The sequence below is a fragment of the Chenopodium quinoa genome, unplaced genomic scaffold (assembly GCF_001683475.1).
Source record: "Chenopodium quinoa cultivar QQ74 unplaced genomic scaffold, ASM168347v1, whole genome shotgun sequence".
Lineage (NCBI taxonomy): Eukaryota > Viridiplantae > Streptophyta > Magnoliopsida > Caryophyllales > Amaranthaceae > Chenopodium > Chenopodium quinoa.
Genome location: NW_018742726.1, coordinates 2,254,509 through 2,266,253, shown reverse-complemented (window position 1 = coordinate 2,266,253; position 11,745 = coordinate 2,254,509).

Here is an 11,745-nt window from a genome sequence, read left to right as displayed (position 1 = left end):
CCTCTCAAAAACAGGAATCATTATTATAAACCTAAAAAAACAAAAAAGAAGCAAAACAAGAATTGGGGCTTTCCACCGGTTTAAAACCGATGGAAGCCCCTCCAAAATCAACAGTGGAGGCTAGGGTTTAGAAGAGAGGAAAGAGGAGAGGGGAGAGAGTTTATCAACTCTTATCTTAGTTAAACATATTATCCCTTATATTATCTTATTGGCCTTGTTCTATCCATCTTATTTCCATTAATTAATCAAAATAAAAATAATTTCAAGTCAAATAAGTTTAGAAAAAATAAGGTGTGATAAGGGTTAATATCATAGGAATTGAACATGGTAGACCTAACCCTTGTTTGAAATTTTTTCCCCTAAATAGATAACATATACAAGTATGATTTTAGATAAAGATTAATAAGCTTAAATAAAATAGGTTCAACATTTTTGTTTAGGAAAAAAATAGGTTCAAGAGACTATATATCACTAATCTCAATTCAGTCGACAACTGCAATGAGTTCAAAAGGGTCATATTTGTTCAGATAAATTCAAATATAATTAGATTAATTATATTAATTTTTCAATAACCTTCATCACTAGATAATACTTACATACTAAAAAATACTAGATGAAGCCCATACAATGCACGGTTTGTTTGTATTTTTTTAAAACAAATATTTCTTTTATGTATGTGATAAAATTTGTTAATATATTCGTTATACGTACTATATTATTTATTATTTTCATTTTAAACTAAATTGGGAATTTCTCGCAATATATTTAGATAATATTCAATATTTAATTAAATTAAACTTTAAAATCTCATTCGCCAATTTTGCTTATGTGGCATTTGAATTATTTAATTCTAAAAAATATTATAAATCTCTTCTTTGATTGGCTATAACTTAAATTTATAATCCTACATGGCGCGTTAAAAAAAATTTATCCTACATGGCTCTCTAAAAACTAGGGAAAAAACTCCCCTTTATATATATACTAGTACGTACCCCCGGGCGATGCACCGGGTTCCCTCCATAATATAAATCCTTATGTATTAAAAATCCTTACATTAATTGGCTACATATAAATTAATTATAAAGAATAATTATAATCTCAAAGGCATTATTACTAATGTCTAAATCTATCCACGTTTGAAACATTAGTTGCTTTAAATGTTCATAATCGGATGAGTAATTTAATTTTACAGTTCCATTGACATTTAATAATTTGAGTACTCCTAGACTTTATTCGAAACCCTCAGTTTGAAAGTAAAAATATATTACTACCGATCATAAAGTTGTGGGTTATAATTTTTAAAGTATATCATAAATGGATTTTTTTTGAAATACTCCTTAACACGAATATTATGATATAAAAAATAATAAATTATTAAGATAATAATTATTGAAAATTATAATTTATTGTTTTAATAGGATTATAATTTTATTTGTACATATAAAATATTGGTATTTTATCGAAAATAAAACTCTAAACCAGTAATTTTATCCTAAAATCTATCCAAATTTTATTAAAAATAAAACTCTAAACTAACTTTTTTATCTTACAAAATATATCTAAATCTATCCAACATTTTCATCCTATGTGTCATACTAATATTAATTGTTGTCTACATGGCATGACACCTGGCAAAAAGTTAAGATGTCAAGTGTCGCTGTCTTGTGACCTGGCTAAAAGTTTAGCTTTATATATTAGTTATATAATATTTAATTTATCAAAAAGTATTATTCAAATAGTATAAAATAAGATATCTATGTCATTATTGAATTGAAATTATTTTCATTGAACTTAAATTATTTTACTGAACCGAAAGTATTTCTACCAAACTAAAATTATTTTTACGGATTAAAATTGATTTTTACTAATTCTCTATTAATTTTATAAAATAAATATATTATAAATGGATCTTATTTCAAAGAAATTTTTAAAACAAATTTTATGATGGAAATAGAACTGAGTTATAGAATATTTATTAAAATTTATGATTAATTATGTATATATGAAATATTAGAAGTATATCGATAATAAAACTCTACACAACAATTCTATCTAAAAAATTTTATCTAAAATTTGCTTACTTGGCATTATATGTGTCACAATAAAACCAATTTGTCGCCTACGTGGCTTGACACTTGGTGAAAAACAGGAATGCCAAGTGTCGTTGTCTCGTGACCTGGCCGCGAGACCGACTTTATTTATTAGTGATATGATATTAAACTAATGCAATCTAACTAGGTTGAAAATATGCCTAACATTTAATTTTTTTTTTTTTTTTTTTTTTTTTTTTGAGAAAAATATATTAGTTTGTTTTTAGGAAAGGAAAAATTGCCTGAAATAATTCCACCTTTGGGGCGTCCGCCCAAAATAATTCCAACTTTGGGCTATTTATAAATAATCCGACCTTTATACTCAATCCGCTCATAATGGTCCCGAGTGACCAGTAACCGGTTGAAGAAGTATTTTTTTTTTATTAAATTTAATTTACACGTGTCACAACTTGATTTGTCCAAAAAAATTTATCAAAAAAAAAAAAACCACCACCACCTAAGCCACACCACTTCAGCCACCACCACCCCCACCAACACCCAAACCCAGACCCTAGAACCACCACCCCACCCAGACCCGAAAACACTGCCACCCAGAAACTGACCGCGTCGATCGGGTTCCCACCCCAGCCAACCCAACCCTAAAACCCCCTTTAAAAAATCGAACACCCACCATACCAGACCCCATGAAACAGGTTGGGGAGGTTGGCGCGGCCTAAATCGAGGTTAGGGATGGTTTTATAGTTCGTCGAGTCTTTGCGAAACACTGTCTGGGTTCTTGTGAGGGAGGAGGGTTCGACGCTTTCTCCGGCGTTGTCACCGGTGCCGTGGTTGGGGGTTGGGTAGCCGGAGCCGCGGGGCATGGGATCGGACTTAGGCAGCAGGGACGACAACTGGTGGGTGGTTTCTAAATTTTAATATTTTTATTTTTTCTTTAAAAAGATTTAACCTTTTTAAAAAATTTTTTTTTTTTTTTTTTTATTTTTTTGACCAATTACAGGCCGCCACTTATTTGGTAACTTGTTATAACAAGTTACCTGACCGGTTGGGACCATTTTGAGCGGATTGGGTATAAAGGTCGAATTATTTAAAAATAACCCAAAGAGTGTATGGTTATTCATGTTGGAATATTTAGAGTGTCGGAGTGGAGCGTGCTCTACTGACTGATCGCGCTCGCGCTAGCTAGGCGCGACCCGCGATGAAACCGCGCCTAAACCGCAATGAGTTTCTGGAAATCTAGAAAGTCTTTGGAGGAGCGCCCGCTCCTCCAGGTGGCGCGCCCGCGCCACTATTAGGCGCGGCCCGCGCCTAAATCGCGACAAAATCGCGTCAACTTTCTGGAAAATCAGAAAGTTGGGATTCTAGAAGAGGAGCGCCCGCTCCTACTATAGGAGCGCCCGCGCCACATTGAGGAGCGCCCGCTCCTCTTTGTGGAGCGCCCGCGCCATCTGTTTTTTCGCGATTTTTTGACGGTTAAGTCTCTATTAAAGACTTGTTTTTTTTCCGATACAGAAAAATATAGAACTTTTCTCTGTGATTCTCCCTAAGTAATTCTCCATTTTTTTCTCAAAAAACTTGCAATCTTTTGTGAGAAATCTTCTTGATTTTAGTCTTTCTTGTGAATTATTCATCATCAATTTGTTTCTTAGTGCAAAGAACAATTGGGCTGACTTTTGTATCTCAAAGAGTATTTCCGGATCAAACCCAAGCACCATTGTGGGGGAAATTATACTCTTTAGGAATGTATTCATACGCCTAAGTCAGTGTGTCAAGGATTGAGACTCAAGTGGTCACCGGTTTTCTCATGTTCATGTTGGATGTAATATCTTGGAGTAGAGGCAAGTAAAATATCTTTCACAACTAGTGTTTTCATTGTGTTTTTCTGTATTACTTTGATAAATTGGTGTTTGGTTGTAATACATTGAATTGTATTTTTATTTTCGTATAATTCATTATCAATTATACATAGTTAGGTTTTGTTCCCACAATTGTTATAGTAGTTCTTGTTTTAGAATTACTTGAAAACTTAACAGTTCATCGGTCCAAGACCGGAGCGGAACGAAAAATTGAATTTCAAGAACCGAAGACCGGACTGATTAAGCTAGGACCAAACTCGGACCGGACCGACAATATCGGGTCAAAACTCGGACCGAACCGATTTGGACCAATTTTAGAATTTTTATAATTTATGGAAAACCACGAAAAAAATAAAGGAAAAACAATATTTTAACGTCTTTTTTTGTATGTTTAGTACAAAAAATCTCATACGACTAAAGTTTTCCAAGCTTGTTAAGGATAATCTTAATCATTATTAAAGGTTTTATGTATAATTTTAAGCAAAAAAACCGGTCCGGTCCTAGACTGGTTATTATAGGGTTTTGGGCTGGACCGGACCGAAAAATAAATTTCTCAATCCGAAGACCGGTCCGATTAATTTGGTCTAGACTCGTCCGATCCATTTTTTCGATCCGGACCAATTTTTGAACACCCCTAAAAGGTGAGATTATTTTTAGTGGACGCCCCAAAAGTGGGATTATTCCAGGCAATTTTTCCTTTAGAAAAACTAGATTAGTACCCGCGCGCTGCGCGGTGGTGATAAGCAATTTTTTTCATATTTCTTTTATATCTTTTGTTGTTGATTACTTTTTAACATGACTTAGCTCGCTTTTTATATTGTAAAAATAAAGTTTGTTACTCTATAAATATTTTAAAAAGAAAAACAAAAAACATGTACATCATCCCCCCCCCCTTTTTTAAAAAAATGATTATAATTTAATGCCACATCATAGTATTTACTATGTTATTGAAAATAGTTTACAATGATGGTTAGAAAAATGTACTTTGTATAAAATATTGCATTATCTAATGAGCATATACATTTAGAGTGGGAGCACAACAATATTGATGTCAAAGTCAGGTTTGGATTTTTAGTTTCATATCTATTTGGTTCCAGTTTCTAGCAAATGCAATGAAAAGGCAAAAAAAAAAAAAAAAAAAATGATGACATCATATGTAAATTTGGAGGGAAATTTTTTTAATGAGAGTTTGACACATAAGACATTTTAGGAATTGATGACATCAACATGTTTTGTTTTAGTAATAGTTAATAGAATAGATATGTTTGTGCTTCATAAAAGGAAAGGAAAATTATGTTTAATTTGTAGAATGTCTACTAGGTAATTCAACATTTTGTGACATTTAAAATGAAGATGAGAGAAAAATGGTGATAAATTTTTATTCCCCTTAAATTAGTAGTTGTAGTTCCTCATAAGTCCATGGAAGTGGTTAGAGAATTTCAAAGTGGTTGCAAACGAAGCCAATCTCGTAGTAGTGTTTATTTTCAATTAGTATACTTAGCTTATAAATCATCTGGTGTCCAACTTTATCCAAGTTTGATTTTTTGAACAATTTCACATTAATGCATGCTGATTTTGTTGTTGTACTCACTCTATTTAATTTTATTAAAGAAAAATACTCCAACGTAAAAATTATGTACCTAGTGAAATCAATTAAAAAAAAGGAATACATAGAGCATTTATTTTTCAAGGTGAACTAAGATATTATGGCCATTGAATTCGGAGAAAATCTTTGAACTTTATTGTTTCAAAATAATGTCATTTGAATTCACACAAAAAGAGGCATTCAATTAGAAATATTATAAGATTATTTATCATTTCTCAATAGATTTTTTTTTATTGAAATTAAGAAATTGTTTTTAGACATAATAATGATTCATATCTAAATAATCCTAATAAACTTATCAAATACATTTATTAATCATCAATCCACTCATACTACATAATTACTAACAAATTCTGATATACTCAAAGCTACCACGAACTCAGTTTATATACATACATCTGTACATGTACTTTACATCACATAAAGAAAATGTCTAACGCTTTGTGTACTCGATCTTCTTAATTCTTAAACACGTACTATGTATAAGTTTATAGTCAAGTTCATTCACATTATTATGTAGTCAAAGAAACTCTTTCAGTCTTTTCGATGCATCATGCGTAATTCTTTGTATTCAATTTCCACCGAACTAGAAATTCTAGCGATATGAATGCATATATGTTTTTACAAGAACCCTATCTAGATATATAGATTGTACTTCGATCATCTGTTTATTAACTTGGTATGTCAGATAATAACTTGGAATGAAGAAACATGGAACATTCATATTGTCCCTTTAATTGTTGACCCATAAATATTTTGTCACTTACGATTGAACTTGGAGGCTGCCAGTCGTGAGTACATCCGTAGTAGTTAACTAGTTATGGGTCATTGATTTCTTCCACCAATTCTACGAATTTATAGAAAAAAAGTGGCATTAAATTACTTTGCATACCTTTAACAATTATCAAATTCTAAGGACTTTTTTTAGCTTTTATGCCCATTAATAATATTATGAATTTTATTTTTGGAGGGTATGTGGTATGTCCTACTATTTTTAAGGTATGGTCCCAAATAATTTAATTTTATATCGGAAAAAAAAATAAAAAAATAAAATAAAAAATCTCAATTTTGTGATGGTGGGGTATTATTTAGATCTTGAACTAGACCATTATCTGCTGTTATTCTGATTTCTTCTTTTTGGTTTTGTGGATGGGGGAAGAATGCTTTCAAAGCTACGCCATTTTTTGCCAAAAAGTTTTATAATTTAATATATAGCCATATATGAATTATTGAGTAATCCGTATATTGTTTTGGTATCATTATATCCGAAATTCTGATATAATCGTATAAATGTTACAATAATTGATATGCGAGGTGATCTGGACTAGTTGGTGATCTTATATGATATAAGAAAACAATTTATTAGATTATTCTAGTAGCTTATTGCTACAAGAATCCAATGTACTGTAATTGCCAAAAGCTTTAGTTAATAATTGAAACCTAGGAATATGTTTTATTATTTTTATATTTTATCATGTCCCCTTTATACGAGAGTCCATTGAACTTGAAGTGTGGATGCAACATGAGCCCCCTCATATTTAATATTTCACTTAAAAGTGAAGGGTGCATAAGATTTCAACTTGTGACCTTTGTTCACGTTTACTATGATACCCATGTTAAGAGACCATCTCAACTAAGAGGTTAAGCTAATGGTTGAAGCCAAGAATATATTTTAGCACTTTTATACTCTATCAATAATAACCAAAAATAAATAAAATATACTTTGTATATATAATCTATGTATGACATTTAATGCCACAAAATTTGATTCATGAAATGTTGTTTTGTGATAAATTCCGACGGTCAAGTTCAAGTGTAATTGCTTATATGACCGCTATTACAATCTTGAGGTTGCATCATTTCTTGTAGTGTAGCAATGGTGATCATATTTCATAGTCAAATCCATTGTCTTTTGGTTACCATAAGAAGTAAAAGTTCTCGTGTTGTACGTAGAAGTGAAAATGGGGGACACTTTCCTTAGCATACAAACATGGTAAAGTATCACGAGGCTATAATAATAATAATATAAGGGTAGAAAACAATTATGGAGCATAGCCCCTAAGACAGCATTACTATATGGCTTCAATCGTGGGTATATTGGCTTTTCAATTCAATTACTGTATAATTTATATTCTGTCAAAAAAAAAAAAAAAAAAAAAAAAAAAAAAAAAAAAAAGGATTCCATCTTTTGGAAGTTAGATTTTTTGGACCCAATTTAATTATACTGACATTTAATGTTTGTGATAAAATTATTTGTGTCTTCCTTTGTCTTTACTGTTGTCTCAGTTTTTATGTATTTTTGGTACTTTTTTGTCTTAAACATCACTCTTTTTGAGTACTTAATTTGTCATTGTAGTACTATACAATCTATTTGTATATTTTGAAATTCTTTTTTTCTTGGACAACAGAAATTCTTTATTATGTAGTAAGTTAGTAGCCCTATACAACAAATTAATATAATAATGAAATATTTTATACACACCCGGGTGTACCGTGCACCCAACCAACTCAAAGTTGATTTGTGCTCTCTATTTGATTATTAAATGAAAAACAATCATCAAAATGTGAACAAAATGCTCCTAGGTGTACCATACACCTGAGTGTATATAACAATCTTTCGTACAATGAAGGTTATTTTTTTTTTTAAAAAAATACGAAATATTAGACTAAGTAAATTAGTTATAGAGAAAACAAGAGAATAGAGGCCAAAAGAGCCAACACAAAAAATAAAATAACAATAAAAAATCATTGCCACCAAAGCTACAAATTAAACCAAATGAGAAAAAATAAGAAAAAAAACAAACTATATATGTTTGAATTATAATGAATTTCCTCTTGATCAAATCCGATATATTTTTTTAATTGTTATCAAGATGGACTCAATGTTGTTTAATGTTGAGGGATGATTTATTATATTCTTTGAGAGTTTGAGAGGTGAAACAATATATATACGATCTAGTATATTGTTAATTGAGAGGTAGGTGAGTTGTTACATGTTATATATCATATATCACATAACATGTTCATGCTTAATTAGGAAAATCATGCACCAAGCTAAGCAAACTACACAACTGCGCATTTGATTGGACATGTTCATGTATTCCAGAAAATCATTGATTTACCAACTTTTAAACACAACGACAAATGAAAGTGCTAAAAAATCAGTATAACTAATACAATTATTTATTAATTCCTCGTAATAACGGTGTTGTATAGTGTTCAGAGTTCAGACTTGCAGTGTTTTGATGGGAACCTCGAAATATTTAAGAATTCCTACTTGTATAACTTAAGCATTACTATATTGATGATAATCATTTGCTAATTAAATTACTCCAAAAAATGAATTCCACTAAGTGTCAAAAAGACTCATTTTAATTTAATTGGAAACTTTGTCTTTAATTACCGTGTCACATGAATATTAGTTACCTAATCTGATCTTTATAGATTTTGATTAATATAGTTTAAAGAGATTAGTTACTTTAATTTTGGACCTACCATAGTTCCATTTGTCATATAGATCTAATTTTTTGCATCATTTTCTAATCGACAGATCTCATCATCATCACACTACACAACATGATTAAGGGTAACTAGATCTAAGCTAGTAACTTGCTTGCAAGCTAAATTTCTAAAATGTAATCCTCTTGATTACATGGTCCTTTTAGTCAAACTTAGTGAATAAGACATGTCAAAAAAAAAAAAAAAAAAAACCAGTTGAATATATGAATGAGAACTTTAAGGGGCCGTTTGGTTGGGGGTATTTAATAAAGGGAATGGGAATCGACGGGAATCATTCCCTTTGTTGTTGTTTGTTAGGCCACTTTTCCAATTCCCTTTACCCCCTTCATTCCCCCAAATCCCTCCAAGTTCATTCCCCACCCCCCAAGGTATTTCCATTCCATTCCTTGGCCACCACCACACCACCACCCTCCTACCTACCCACATCACCGGAACCACCATCATCGTCGTCACCGTCGTCATCTTCGTCACCGTCGTTGTCACCCTCCCCTCCTCCAAACCACCATCGCCGAAACCTCATTCCCCTCCCTCAAACCACCAACGAATCTGAACGTTGGAGCAATGGGATTGATACGTCGTCGGAGTTAGGGTTTTTTACGTGGTGGGTAGGAGTCGGAGAAGGGAGAGGGAGCGGCAAGTAGGCCGGGGTTGGTGTCGCCGGCGCAGGGGAGGGGGCTGGGGTGCTGGCAGGGGGTCGCCGGAGGCCCGGGAGTGGGGAAAATTTTAATGAAAGAGATCAACACTGGTGGTGGTGAATCAAGTGATTCCCATTGTTTTTTTACAACCAAACAACATATTACATTTGAGGGATTTTCATTCCATTCCATTTCATTCCCTTTGTTCATTCCATTCCGTTTACCCCGTGCAAACCAAACGGCCCCTAAATCTAAAGCTAGTTTTGAGTTTTGAGTTGTATTTTAAATCAACACGTGTTTTGCGGTTTTTAATATTTGATTTTAAGGAGGCGTTACTTATATTATTACTCTGTACTTGTTTTGATAATGAGAGTTTTCTTGCTTGTGAGTTGTGACTAAAGTTTTGATTACTTCATTGTAGATTTATAGCTTAGAGTTGTAGACTTGTAGTTGAAATTCATGAAGTATGATTATGAGAGACATCAATTAATTTGCAATGTTTAGAAAAAATTGTTGTAAATGATCAAATACTTAAATCAATTTTTTGTCGGTAAAATGAGTCTTAAAATAAAGACTTTGAGCTTAGATAGATAAATGAGTGAAAAATATAAATTAGTACATGCTAAGAAAAAAAATGAAAACTTTAGGAAAAGAAGATCCACCTCACCAAAGTAGTACGAGTACTTTCTTCGTCAATGACTTAACATAGATGTTTAACTCAAATTCATTTGTTAACTCCATTTCTGATAATAATTATGAAACTAAATTTATCAACTTTAGATACTCAAAATGAAAAATTGCTTTTATTATGATGATAATTGAAGTTTTACAATTAATTAATTAATTTTCTTCAATTCATTTTCGTCAATAGCCATCTAGTACATGTTTGTTTTTCTATCAATCTCATATACTTGACCGTACGTTTTTATATATGATAACGTACTCGACTCTTTACAATAAAAAAATCGAAAAGAGAATATGAGATATGTTCAAAGAATTTAATCATGAAACACATAATCCATAAGGCTAAGCAAGGGTAACGTAACAAGTATGATCCACACGCATCATCATTATCATCAATTAATACCAAAATCCTAAACTAATCAAGCTAATATAAGAAAACGACCTTAATTGTTTAATTGAGTGTTGGAAGAATAGAGGTGTGACTTGAATTGTTATCCACCATAATGTTCTTTCGTTGGTTCATGCAATTATGCCATTTGGTTGGAAGTCGGTGGAAGAGATAATTTACGCGGATTTATTTCATTTTTCGATCATTCAACGTCACTATTATTAATTATAACGAGGTGGTTAACCTTGTTACAAATGTGACTACGCACTTTCGTGTATAATATAATATCCATGATTTAATGATGGCAAAAAATGAGTTTAGCTATTTGGCTAACTAGTTTCTCTATTTAACACTCATAATATATAAAATCTATTTTTGAACTTTAACCATCATCAAAAACTTTTGGTTGAATTGGTTTTTAAATATGGTATAAAGAGGTAGCGTGATAAGGAGGTCACGAGTTCCAATTTCATCCAGATATCCACCCCCTCTTTCAAGTGGAATATTTAGCGCCGCGTATAAGAAAGCTCACATTGCATCCATAATTCAAATAGGGGCTTGATGGAATATAAAACCTATTATTAGGCCTCAATGTAACCATCAATGAGGAGGAAGTATAATTATGAAAATTTCTAACTTTATTTGGATCAATTATACGAGATCAAGACAGATAATGAATTTTCATGGTGTTAAATGCATGTATAACTAATTTGCATTTTAAAATTTTAATAGATGTGGAGTAATTGTATTAGTAATAATATGGGTTTCGTTTTCAGGATAGTGACCTTCAACAAATTATTGTCAGGGTTTGAAACTTTAAAAAGTAAGATTTCAAAGAAGAAAGCAAAACAGAAAATAAGAGTGGAAACATCAAAGTAAAGTAAAAAAGGGCTAAAGCAAAGTTGTTATAAACTCATGATGTCCATGTTACTCGTCACTAAACGAGTAAACGTGTGTAACTGTGTACTATATTTTTGCAAGTATTATTAGTGAAAATGCCATTCTGATG